The sequence below is a fragment of the Stegostoma tigrinum genome, chromosome 5 (genome assembly GCF_030684315.1).
Source record: "Stegostoma tigrinum isolate sSteTig4 chromosome 5, sSteTig4.hap1, whole genome shotgun sequence".
Taxonomy (NCBI): Eukaryota; Metazoa; Chordata; class Chondrichthyes; order Orectolobiformes; family Stegostomatidae; genus Stegostoma; species Stegostoma tigrinum.
In genome coordinates, this window is record NC_081358.1 from 9,459,002 (window position 1) to 9,473,326 (window position 14,325).

Below are 14,325 nucleotides of genomic sequence, written 5' to 3' on the forward strand. Positions count from 1 at the left end.
ACTTTGAAGATACATGGCTCTGATATTCATGGTGAAGATGGGGTGTAGTCCATCAAAAAGTTGGCAGGACCCTGGATGTGGAAACCTTGCTGTTCCTAACATTAGGAGCTCAGCAAATAAGACACTGAAGCCTTCTGCTTCATCCATTTCCGTTCATCCCAATGTGTGAGGAATTAAACCAGTAGGAAGTAATTAAGGGTTAATGGACCTGGTATGTGTCCAACATAAATGAGTAGAGGCATTGCAAAGTTTCAGTTAATCAGTTTGTTGTCCAGATAAACATGAATCAAGATATGCCCAGTGGCTAATTCCATCGTGTCTTGAAATATTGTTACCTGTCCTTGATGAGTTCTTTTTATCCACGCCAATGTGAAATTTAAATGTGATACTTGATCTAGTTTAAAAGATTTTGAAAGGGTCCAAATTGGAGAATTGCATTACAAGCTGTACAGTGACCCAATGAGGTTTGACATCAAAGTACCTGAGAAATCTGTTTGTTGATGATTTAAGATGGACACATATAGGTCTGGGCATTGGAGTGGAGAGGATATTCATTAATTGTAATGCTATTACTGTCACACACGTTAATTTAAGGTGGTTATAGATTTCCAGTTTAAGATTGGATCTGGAGAAAGTGTTTGGATTCTAATTTGCATCGAAATGATAAGCTTCACCCTGATTCAAACTTGTACACCTGAAACATCAGAAATATTCTAATTACCTGCATTATGCTCCCTTTTACCTGCATTTGTTCCCCACTATATTGTTTTTGTCAAGCAGAGGGTGATAAAGTTGTCCATCCAATTCAAAAGCTAACCAGTCTCCAAGCAGAAAACGCCATGTGCTGTCTCCGTGGCTTGAACTCCTACAGGATGGATGTGGAAGGCCTGACCACCTCTGGAGTGTCCTGAGAGGAGAATTCCGGTGGGGTCTCTATATCATTCCACCTCTGACTGGGCGCCTATTGGCATTATCTTGTCACTTTGGGAGGAAAGAGGTATTGTTCCTCGTTCCCCTGCTGTCATGGCTTTGGTGATGGGGACCCAATGGCTGCGGGCGATAAGGTGCAGGTCTGTTTGCATATGCAGCAGACTTGGAGACTGCTAGATCTGGCTGTCCCTAGGAGCTGCGAACATGTCCCACTGAGGCAGCTCCATGGCCACATGCCTGAGTCAGTTTTTCGCCATCAGCATTGGTGCAGTTCCACAGCCTTAGTCAGGCTGCTCATGTGTGCATCTGCCCGCTGCTCCTGTGTCTGCTTGTGCCTTTGTATGAAGTCACTGACTGCCGACACCTCGCGGTCCTCCCCTGCCTGGGGCTGAGCAGAAGTCTACTCCGGTAGACCTCCAAGCACCAGCAACCTGGGGCATTCCTTTCTTGGCTAACTGCTGTGAAGTGGCAGTGAAGTGCGCACCAGCAGACGCTCCCAAATCTAATCTAAAGGAAGTAGCCACTGAGGAGCCAATATCTGAGTTGGCAGGGGACACAGGGAATAGCCTGGCCAGGGCATTCTCTGAGGCACACATGCTTACTTCCTCAGAGACAGGGAAAGGCATGGTCCCTGGGGTCTCCCTCTTGATCACGGCCACTATGTACATTGCGCTGGTACCTGCAGGAGACAAAAGAGGGAATGTCATGACAAGGAAGAGAAGTTGTGACATGTTAATAATGTACACAGTATGGGTAATAGGGGAGCAGTGCAAAGATGAAAAATGCATCTCACTCTGCTGCTGGGGCATGGAGGTTTCTGTAACCACACAGGACTATGATCCTTTCCATATAAGGTGAGGACTTGAAAGGGAGGCAGACCACCATCTGCCCTGGCCCTTTTGGCTCTGTAATGGGACACTTTCTCCTGGGATGAAAAGGTGGGGGTGGCATGGCTGTTCATGCTGGTACAGTTTGAGGGAAAGTGGCAAAATGACCCAAGTCGGCAACAGAATAGTCAGGCAGGGACGGAAATATGGAGGAGGCGATGTGAACTGGGGAGATGATAGCGAGTGAGAGAAGCCGTTGCAGGCAATCTTGGGGATGGTAGAAGCGTGCGAGTTAATGGGAGGTGTGCACAGCATTACAGATAGAGTGAGTGTGAGGTAGTAGGGGAAACATGGTGGCATTTACCATGACACGAGTGGAGAAAACCTCTGACCTTCTTCCTGCACTGCTGACATTGCTGCAGCCCTTAGACATGGCACTGACCCAACTGGCAGTGGCTGGCAGTGCAGCTTCCTTGGGCAGATCTCTCGGAAGTGGATGCCCTTTCTCTGCACCACCAGTCAACTTGTAGGTCCCAGTGAATAACATGTTTTTAAAGATGGCACTGGTGTTAAGGATCCGAGGGTGTGCGTCAGTGGTGAGTACTTCCAGCTACAGTCAGTGGGAGAACTGAGCTTGCATCAGTTGAAAGGGGCACCTGATGAAGTTAATGAGGCGAGTTTGAGACAATTGCATGAGAAAATTCACTCGGCCTTGCAGGAAGAAAACCGCTGACAAAAATTATACTTTGCTCAAATATCATTAAGATTTAGCACTTGTAGAATCTTATATAGTCTTTGTTTGGAAAAAGATATCTCAAAGCAGTTGGCAAAGTATCAGAGGACTGAGTGGCCTAGACTCATATCAATCTTTGGTGGTGTTTTTGTTGTCAGCCTTTGGATTTTTAAAATTAAATATAAAATCAAAATTATTACTTCTCCCTTCACGTTAATAATTCAGTTGAGGAAACACCATTGTCAGGAAAGTATTTGCAAGTACTCAGAGATATTAAGAAATGTCGATGCTGGAGTCATGGATAACACAGTGTGGAGCCGGAGGAATACAGCAGGCCAGACAGCATCAGAGAAGCGGGAAAGCTGAAGTTTCGGGTTGGGACCCTTCTTTCTGAAACATCAGCTTTCCTGCTCCTCTGATGCCTCCTGGCCTGCTGTGTTCCTCCAGCTCCACACTGTGTTATATTTGCAAGTTCTGATGTGTGTCTCGCATGTGTGCATCTATGTGTGTTGAATATTTGTGACACTAACACAAAGAATAAATACCATGGACGTCTCGCTTGGACAACAATGTCATGAAGAGCAAAGCCCTTTAAAAAGAGAAAAAAAAACTGTAGATGCTGGAAATCTGAAACAAAAACAAATTGCTGGAGAAACTCAGTAGATCTGGCAGCATCTGTGGAGAGAGAAAGCAGACTTAATGTTTTGGGTTCAGTGATCCTTCTACAGACCCCCTTTAATGAGAATCATTAGGATGGAAAAGATGCCATGTGATCATTTATGTCCACCCAAGAATTCACAAGTAATATCTCTTCTGAAAGTCTGCACCTCTGTCAGTGCAGCACATTTAATTATTTAGACACTTAAGATTAAAGTGATTACTCTGATGTGCCATGCCACCAACCATTCAATTTCTGAAGCTACTGGCAACGCATGGTTGGCAACAAACAACTGCGCCTCCCAGTCATGAGCCATTTCAACTCACCCTCCCACTCCTTGGATGACGTGTCCATCCTGGGCCTCCTGCAGTGCCACAACGATGCCACCCGAAGGTTGCAGGAACAGCAACTCATATTCCGCTTGGGAACCCTGCAGCCCAATGGTATCAATGTGGATTTCACAAGCTTCAAAATCTCCCCTTCCCCCACTACATCCCAAAATCAGCCCAGCTCATCCCCGCCTCCCTAACCTGCTCTTCCTCGCACGTATCCCCTCCTCCCACCTCAAGCCCCACCCTTATCTCCTCCCAACTAGCCTGATCCAGCCCTCTTGACCTGCCTGTCCTCCCTGGACTGACCTATCCCCTCCCTACCTCCCCACCTACACTCACCTTTACTGGCTCCATCCCCGCAAATTTGACTGGTCTGACTCCTCTCCACCTATCTTCTCCTCTATCCATCTTCTATCCGGCTCCCCCTCACTCCCGACTTATTTCTGAACCCTCTTCCCCTCCCCCATTTCTGAAGAAGGGTCTAGGCCCGAAACGTCAGCTTTCCTGCTCCTCTGATGCTGCTTGGCCTGCTGTCTTCATCCAGCTCTACACCTTGTTATCTCAGATTCTCTAGTATCTGCACTTCCTACTACCTCTGCAACCTCTTCCTTACAGGATTTCAAGAAAAGGAATGTACAGGAAGCTGCAGGCCACAGTAGACAATACCCACAACTCAAAGTGCGTAGGTAGAGGGGGCTCAGTTAGTTTACTTAGCCGGATGGTTGGTTTGCAATACAGAGTGACACCAACAGCTCTGGCTGACCTCACTGTGAAGGTCCTGTCTTCCTGACTTTGTCCTTCACCAGAAGCATGGTGACCCTCAGGTTAAATTCACCATCAGTCATCTGTCTAATGAGGAGCAGCGCGATGGTCCCCTGGAACTTGGGTGATGCCTAATCCCACAATCAATCTGTGATCTCTGTGATCAACTTCTGGGTTGAAACTAATACATTAGCAAGAATAGAGAAATGATGAATGGACAGAAAAAGTGGCCATTACTGGGATACTTTCAAGGAGGTAGACGGTGAATAGTGGCATGCTATAAGGATCAGCGCAGGGGCCTAACAATTTACAATTCTATTAGCAACTTCAGTGAACAGACAGGCGTTGATGAAAACAAATTTGGGGAAAAGTAAGCTGTGGAGAACCTTCATTTAAATAATATTCAATTCCTCTATTCTTCCTGCCAAAGTCCATGATCTCACATTTTTCCACGTCATATTCTAACTGCCAGTATTTTGCTTACTCACTTAACTTGTCTATATCCCTCTGTAAACCGTCACCTTCTCAACTATTTTTGTGTTATCGACAAACTTGGTGATAGTACATTCACTTTGCTCATCCAAGATATTAACATATGTTGTAAAGATTGTGACCCCAACACTGATCACCATCACACCCCCACTAGTCCTAGAAAATGTCCCCCCCCCAACACTTATCCAATCTCTCTTACTTTGTCAATCCTCTTTCAATGTTAATGTACTGCTTCCAACACCATTGGCTCTCACCTTATTGGGTAGTCTAACGTGTGGCACCTTATCAAATGCCTTCAGAAAACTCAAATGTATGACATTCACTGCTTGTCCTTTAAGTCTCCTGTTTGTTACTTCCTCAAGTAATTGTAATAAATGTGCTAGGTATGATTTCCCCATTCTGAAGCCATGTTGAATCTGCTTCAACATATTATGTATTTTTAAATGCTCTCTAATACTTACTTTAAAGAGTACGGTCCCCACTAGACAACCCAGGCATTCAAAATTCTTATGCAACTAGCAACAATTTCCAAGAAAAGTTCCCATTTTTGGAATGTTTCTTCAAAAACATCTATTTGAGCTTGGCGCACCAAGTCCTGATGCATGTATGTTCACCCATCACTTGGTAGTTCTCTCAGCTACCACTTGCAGCAATGGCCCTCATTCTGCATCACACAGGTGCCATTACACTAGGGGTGAGCTGAATTTATGATTATGTTGTATGTGAAATCTTTCAAGTGGCTATCTGCTACATTGCCGAAGTAGACTGCCCCACCCCACCCAAGGATTAAACGAAAACATGTTGTTGTGACTCTGAGGCAGAAAATGGAAATATGTGAAATATTGGAAATAAAATTGAAAAATCCCACTGTACTTCTGCAGGAATTCAATGTTGGTTTGTCAATGATCTATGGCATCAAAATGCAAAGTGTAAAGTTTAAAGAGGTCTTTCTGAAATCTGAGACTGACAAAAGTTTTAACTGGTGCCATACGCTGTGTGGAGTTTCAATAAGAATATTTCTCATGCATTGAAGTAGCTGGCTAACTCCATTTCTGATACATACCAGCTAATAGGAAATAGACTCAAATTGACTCTAACAGTGGTTCAAGAAGGCAGCCCACCGCCACCGTCTCATGGGCAGCTAGGGAAAGACAATAAATGCTGGCCAGCCAGTGATGCTTATCTCCCATGGTGAATATTTTAAAAATTCCCAAATAATAGATGTTAAACTGACTAGACTTTTTTTTTCTCTCCCACTAATGTTTTTACTATATTTTTCCCTTTTGACTCTAGTCACTGCTGTTTCTTATACTTTCATACAATCTGTCAATCTGGGTATTATTCACGAAAATCATGTAACAATATATTTAGTTTCCCTGTAATGCTACTATATCCTCTTGCTTTGTAAGCTTACATTTCCCTTCTCCAAATCCTTCAGTCCCTCTAATTGGTGTAAAGCTCTCTCCACAATCTTCGTTATTAAATTCGCCAGACCAGTGGTCCCAACGCCATTCAAGTGAAGCCCATCCCAGGAGAACAGCTCACTTCTACCTCAGTACTGACGACAGTGCCCCACATGAAACTGATTCCACTCACACCAATTCTTGAGCAACACATTTAACTCCTTGACCTTATTTACCCTAGATAACAAAGTGTGGGGTTGGATGAACACAGCAGGCCAAGCAGCATCTTAGGAGCACAAAAGCTGACGTTTCGGGCCTAGACCCTTCCCGAAAAGTCAGCTTTTGTGCTCCTAAGATGCTGCTTGGCCTGCTGTGTTCATCCAGCTCCACACTTTGTTATCTCGGATTCTCCAGCATCTGCAGTTCCCATTATCCCTTATTTACCCTATGCCAGTTTGACCCTGATGTAGATAGTCATCCTGAGATTACGTTGGAGGTTCTGCTTTCCAATTCAGCTCCTGATTGCTCAAAATCTTTTAGCAGAAATTTCATTCTAATCCTATCTAAGTCAATGGGTGAACTTTATTGCAAGGGAATTGGAGTAGAGGGGTACAGGAGACTTGCCGCAATTGACGGGGTTTTGGTGAGACCACATTTGGTGCATGCAGTTTTGGTCACCGTTTTTAGGGAAGGATATACTTGTATTAGAAGTAAGTAACGCAGACATTCATTAAATTGCTTCTTGGAACAAGGGAATTGGCATACGATGACAGGTTTAATAAATCTGGCCAATATTGCCCTGAGTTCATACAAGTAAGAGGTGATCTAATTGAAACACAGAAAATTTCAAAGTGGCTTAACAGGGTGATTGCTGAGAGATTTTTTCCACCTGTTGGTGTATCTAAAACATTGACACAATGTCAGGATTAGGGGCCAACATTTAGGGCTAAAATGAGGAAAAATTACTTCAGTTACAGTTGTGAATCTTTGGAATTCTCCACACCCCACTGCACCTCAGCCCCTTCCCAAAGAGCTGTGGAACACTCCATTGTTAGATAGATAAATGGATGAGATAGACAGGGTTTTGGTCGTTCAGGAAATAATGGGATATGGAAAGGGACTAGAAAAATGGAATCAAAGCCATCATGACATATAATAGTGGAATAGGCTCGCTGAGTCATATTGTTTACCACTGCTCCTATTCTGATCTTGAGTTCCTGCTTTAGCAAATGTCTTTCTCACATTTACACTGTGAGGTTTCAGAACCTATCGGAATTTTTGAGTGTCATTTCTTCAGTGTCTTCAATTATTGTTGTATTTTCACTTTGCTTTCACTAGTGTTTTAGTAAGACAGGGAAACCCATCCACCCACATTTAAGTCCCAAAACCAATGTTGAAATTGCTCTGAAAGAGCTACTAACATCTTGAAACTAACAACTTTCCAGCTGGGATTGCGCAAAAGCAGCCAAACCTCAACTAGGCTTTGTATTATTCCAATGTCTTACTGCACTTGGTCTCCCTACAGCTGTTAAAATGATTTTCCTAAGCCACTAGGTTTCTGACCTCCCAATTCATTTAGCAAGTCGTGATCTTACTTTTTCCTTGAAGGGAAATGTCTTTCCCACATCACATCAAGGAATTCTGTTTGGTTGAACTTGGCTTCCCAAAACACTGTCAAATTTCAGTGCTCTTAACCACCGCTTTCCACTCCCGATGCTACTTGCTTCTGCAAGCAAAACATACCACGTAAGTTTGAGCAATAACAAACAGTGAGATTCAATCTCTCAATAAAGACAACTGCTGAGAATAGCAACGCAAATGCACCAGACAAACAAAAGACAGGATATAGAGAGAGTGCTATAGAGGATTAAGTGGGAAACAGTGCTATAAAAATAATAAGAAAAACAGAATTTTTTGATGTGATGTGGGAGAGACGTTTCCCTTCAAGGAAAAAGTAAGATCAAGACTTGCTGAATGAATTGAGAGGTCAGAAACCTTAGTGGTTTAGGAAAATCATTTTAACAGCTGTAGGGAGACCAAGTGCAGTAAGACATAGGAGCCATACAAAGCCTAGTTGAGGATACTATATTGGGTTTTAGGAGAGGTAAGAAGGTAGTAGAAAACCAGATGACAGATAGTAGTCTGTAGAAGCCAAAAAAACTTTTATTTCCAAGTAAAAAAGTAAACTATATTAAAGAACAGGCATGTCTTTTAAGCTATCATATTGGACAGAAATATTTTTAGGGAAAAATGAAATGGTAGATATGTTGCCTTAATTCTTCTGTTAGCCTTCAAGAAAATGAACTGTCCTCACATTCCAGATCCAACAAATTGGTGTGGGACCTAATACCTGTTGCCTGAGTGTTAAGGGGTACACTGTAAAGAAATATAAAGATACAAATGTGGCGACAGCACATCAACCAGATGAGATGACCTTTGAATTTTAAGTAATAAGATATTAAATTAAGTGGCCAGTTGTTTAGATAATATATGCATTCTTCAGAGAAAATGACCACAAGTTGGTGATTTATTATTCTCATAAAATAGAACATTTGTTGTATGAGAGGGAATGATTCATCATGACTGTGCTAGTTCCTTAACTACACCAGTCAATACTTACCAAAATCAGGGATAAGGGCTGGAAGATCTTCTACTTTACAGCCTTTCAAGTTGATTTTATGAATGTGCACTTACTAGGCGCTTGACCACATATGAAATTTGTGGACAAAGCCTTCACAATAATCCATCCATCGACCTTCGGTGTCATGTTCTCTCAGATCTCCATTCAGCTTCCCATCACCCAAAACATTAATTTGAAAAGCTTGTTCCTTGTCTACAAATTTCATAGTTCCTTTCATTTAGCCTTTCAAGTAACTTTGTGGCCTTCCAGCATTGGTCATTCATTTATTAGAACGTGGACAAGGTAGATCCACTTCTTCAATATTACTGTACAAAATTCTCAAACATCATTGACCTGCTCTCTGTAATCATTCAGAAAAGCTTCTGAGAAAAGACTGAAGGGTTTTTTCTCTAAGATGTACCTCGGTAATGGTTTTGTTCTTTGCATGATGCAAAAAACTAAAAATCATCTTTACTCATGTAAATAATGTAACAACATATTTGGCACAAATATTACAATAATAATGTGGTTTACTTTAGAAAACGCCAAAGGATTCATATCGCTCAATTCAAATATGACCACATATTGGGATTTGTCACATTGTGTTTGGTTAGCAACATTTGTTTTTAATTTAAATTTAGCGATATTAAACTCAATCAGATCGATGCACTTTTATGAATGATGTTTATCAACCTGCCTTTTTTTAAAATCTGAATTTGCCTGTGGCCTTGAAGAGACATAATCAGGCCTCATAACTACTACAGATGCTGAATAATGAAGAGCGTATTCCATGTTCAACTACAGGGTAGATTTCCTGAATCATGACGTGTGGATCTGGAGCTTGCATACAAACATTCTTTTATTTCAATGAGTGGGCCTGTGAATTTTCTGATGGGTGCTCACAGAGTATATGGCTTGCTAAGATTTGGAAAATCTACCCTCGTTACTTATATCAAACATATGGAGGTGCTGGTGTTGGACTGCAGTGAACAAAGTCAGAAGTCACACAACACCAGGTTATAGTCGGATGAACACAGCAGGCCAAGCAGCATCTTAGGAGCACAAAAGCTGATGTTTCGGGCCTAGACCCTTCATCAGAGAGGGGGATGGGGAGAGGATTCTGAAATAAATAGGGAGAGAGGGGGAGGCGGACTGAAGATGGATAGAGGAGAAGATAGCTGGAGAGGAGAGTATAGGTGGGCAGGTAGGGAGGGGATAGGTCAGTTCGTGGAGGAAGGACAGGTCAAGGGGGTGGGATGAGGTTAGTAGGTAGGAAATGGAGGTGCTTGAGTTGGGAGGAGGGGATAGGTGAGAGGAAGAACAGGTTAGGGAGGTGGGGATGAGCTGGGCTGGTTTTGGGATGCAGTGGGGGGAGGGGACGAGCTGGGTTGGTTTTGGGATGCAGTGTGGGGAGGGAAGATTTTGAAGCTTGTGAAGTCCACATTGATACCATTGGGCTGCAGGGTTCCCAAGCGGAATATAAGTTGCTGTTCCTGCAACCTTCGGGTGGCATCATTGTGGCCATGATGCCACCTGAAGGTTGCAGGAACAGCAACTCATATTCTGCTTGGGAACCCTGCAGCCCAATGATATCAATGTGAACTTCACAAGCTTCAAAATCTCCCCTCCCCCCACTGCATCCCAAAACCAGCCCAGGTCGTCCCCTCCCCCCACTGCATCCCAAAACCAGCCCAGCTCGTCCCCACCTCCCTAACCTGTTCTTCCTCTCACCTATCCCCTCCTCCCACCTCAAGCTGCACCTCCATTTCCTACCTGCTAACCTCTTCCCTCCCCCTTGACCTGTCCGTCCTCCACGGACTGATCTATCCCCTCCCTACCTCCCCACCTACATTCACCTCTACAGGCTCCATCCCCGCCCCTTTAACTTGTCTGTCTCCTCTCCACCTACCTTCTCCTCTATCCATCTTCGATCCACCTCCCCCCTCTCCCTATTTATTTCAGAACCCTCTCCCCATCCCCCTTTTCTGATGAAGGGTCTAGGCCTGACACATCAGCTTTTATGCTGCTTGGCCTGCTGTGTTCATCCAGCTTCACACTTTGCTATCTTGGATTCTCCAGCATCTGCAGTTCCCATTATCTCTAACCAGGTTATAGTCGAATAGTTTTATTTGAAATCACAAGCTTTCGGAGCGCTGCTCCTTTGTCAGGTCACTTTTCACCTGATGAAGGAGCAGTGCTCCAACAGCCTGTAATTTCCTATAACCTGTGTCATTTGACCTCTGACTTAAAATTCAAGAAAGTTCTCTGTTTGTTCCCTGTACATGATAAATATGTATCTACATGCCTGGGCAACTTGAAACACTCTGGGAATTAAAACTCACGTCCAAGAGTTCACAAGGGTTCAAGAAAACACAGAAGTCCTAAAATAGTGTGAAAAAGTAAATAAATCATTAAAATCAAGTATCACCTGCCCATCTTCAAAAACCTCCTTTAAATTGATTTCTTTAAACACCTCCTAGGGCCACCTCATCTAACACCACTTAAATCTGCTCAGTATTCTAATTTTCACCCACTTTTGAAGCAATTTGTGACTTTTCTTGACAGTAAATAGTTAATTTTGTGCTTGCTAACAGTTAGCGGGACTGTGCTTGCAGCAGAGAATCAGGCAACAATGTCATGGCTCTCTCTCTCTCTCTCTCCTCTGAACTCCTTGGAAACTCCCATTAGGAGCTCATAAGCATAAATTTGTTTTAGCTTTTGTTCTTGAAACGCGTCTTCTTTCATTCTGACAGCATTGACAGAATATGAACCAATTAATCAGAATGCCAAAGGACTGGCAGGTGGATTTTAATTTATGTAAACACAATGCTTCATCACTGAACACATGAAAGATGCAGAACATAAATCTCCAATGGCAAGAAAGGGGATTTTGAGTCCTTTGTTGCTCCTCTTGGCCTCATAACAATGTTGAAAAAGCCAAATATTTCCATTTTCAGAGAAGGCTGTACCAGTCCATTAAAGGACATACAGTTAGGCTTCTCACAACTTGACATATAATTTTTGAAAATAACTGGGAGATGGAAACTCAAATTCTTGAATACTGGGTTTGAAAGAGTAATTGGTTCATTCTATAAAGAAAATCATGACACCTTGTCTACTAATTTATTTCCCTACGAAATTGAGCTTGTCGTGAGGATGCAATAGGATGTTAGCTTCTGAGTAATTTGAAAGACAGTGCCACATTTCATAAAGCCAAAGTATAACAATATAGCAAGTGACCATTTGGTCCATCATGCCTGTCTATGAACTCTATGAAAGAATGAACCATTTAGTTCTGCTCCACCACTCTTTCCATAAAACCCTGCAAGGTGTTCCCTTTCAAATATGTATCCAGTTATTTTTGCCCTAGAGACATGGGCTCAAATCCCACCATAGCAGTTCGTGGAGTTTAAATTCAATTAACAAATGGAACTGAAATCTCATGACAGTAATAGTGCTACGAATTCACCATTTTTTAAAAATAAAAACCATCTGGTTCTTTAACACCATGTAGGGAAGGAAAACTGCCACCTTTGCTGACATGTGACTCCAGGCATGCCATAGTGTGATTGACTCTCAACTTCCCTCTGAAAATGGCCTAGTCCTAGCAAGTCATTCATTTCAAGGATAATTGGGAATAGGCAAGAAATGCTGGGCTTGTTGGTGATATGCACATCCCATAAGAGAATAAAGGAGAACAATGTTAACTGTGACTCAGTGGGAGTACTCTCATCTGTAAATCAAAAGGATGCGGATTCCCATTGTAGAGACCTGAGTACAAAATTCAGGCTAATGTTCCAGTGTGGTATTGCTTGAGTGTCTTTCAGGTGGGAATAAAAGACTCCATTGTACCACTGTTTTGAAAAGCTGGAGAGCTCTCCTCAATAACCTGGTCTTATACCATCAACCAACATTATTAAAGAAAAACATTATTTACTGTGTTTCCTACATTACACCAGTGACTACATTTCAAAAGAACTAATTTGACTGTATAGCATTTTTGGGAGGTCCTCAGGCTATGAAGTAAGCAATATAAATGCAAGTCTTTTTATTTTCCTAAAGAGGAAACTTTACAAAGAGAAGTGATGTAGCTGGTGTCAGAACCACAACAGGATATTATAAATTGATGGAAAAGGGTACTTTCATAGTCAGATTGACTGCAGAGGAATCATTGGTAAACAATCATTCTGAGCTCCTGCTAAGTTCATCTTTTCTAGACTGCTATGATCTACTTTAATTATTCTTTTTGTGCCTCATTTCTAGCTATGTTCTGCCCAAATTCAAATCAACAATGCTCTTGTGTGAAACAATTTTGGCAAGAGATTTCCATCAGCATCCTCATTTTAAAAATATAACTTTTTTTTAGCCAATGTAGGAAAATGTGTAGTCACACCTGCCCCTGCCTAGTGCATACAGGAAGAGAATTAAGCCATTTAAACTCTCCATTCTGTTCTACACATTTTTGTTCCATATCCTTTTTGTTTCCTTTATTACCTTGAAACCATTGATTAAATCACTCTTTAATGTTTTAAATTTAATGTTAGGAGTCCAGAAATCATTTTCGTATACCTTTCTCGCCCTCTGTCTAGGAACATTGTATGCTTCCTAAAATGTAATCTCCAGAGCTGTTTACTGTGCTTCAGAACATTCGTGTAACCAGAGTTTCGATTGACTGAAGCATAACTTCTACAGACTTTCCTTCTAATCCTCTGGGTATTGGTATGATGAAGCAATTGATAGTCATGTCATATTTTACTGAACTGACCATGTCTTTCATGCTTACCTTGGCCGTATTCTTCAAAGCAGATGCATCATTCTGAGAAGCCCTCCAATCGTGACAGTTAATCTCCCAGCTTTGTTTAATACTGCTCAACAGTGTGGATGCTCGTTTTAACAAAGTGCAAGTTATTTCTCCCCCCTGCCAGCACAAGGAAAAGCCTCCAAGACCTCTTCATGTACCTTAGTCTTTCTATTAGTACTTTAGTGTGTGCAGTAGACAACTGAAATCATCACAGGTTACTATTTGTTTAGTGCAAGCATTTTGACTGCTCTTGCAATAGAGCACAATTTGATTGGCACTTAAATGTGAAATACTGAGGAGGGCTGCCTTGTCCAAGGATTTTCCTTAATGATTAAAATCTAAACCAAAGCCTACTTGTCTGAGCATGATGGTACTACTTAAGCAAAACACGGTATATGGTGTTTCTCCTAGTATGCTGGTGACATCTGCCTATTGACCAATATCATCAAACCAGATTCACTGGCTTTTCTATTATAGCTGAAGTTTACTGTTACTGTGTTTATCTGTAATGAAACAGTGACTTTACTTAAAAGTAATTAATTTAATGTGAAATGTTTTGGGACATCCTAGGGATATGAAAGGTGATGATATACATGTATGTATAGGCAATCTGTCTTGGTAAAAATTGAATGCACAGTGAACTTAATAGAAGTTAAAGGCTTCTTTCTTTGTTTATTTATTTGAATGAATGTACTAGTTCAAAACTGTCATAAAATGTTAATGTTAAACAAATAAATTATGCAAGTACAGAGGTCAGAGCTTTTTTT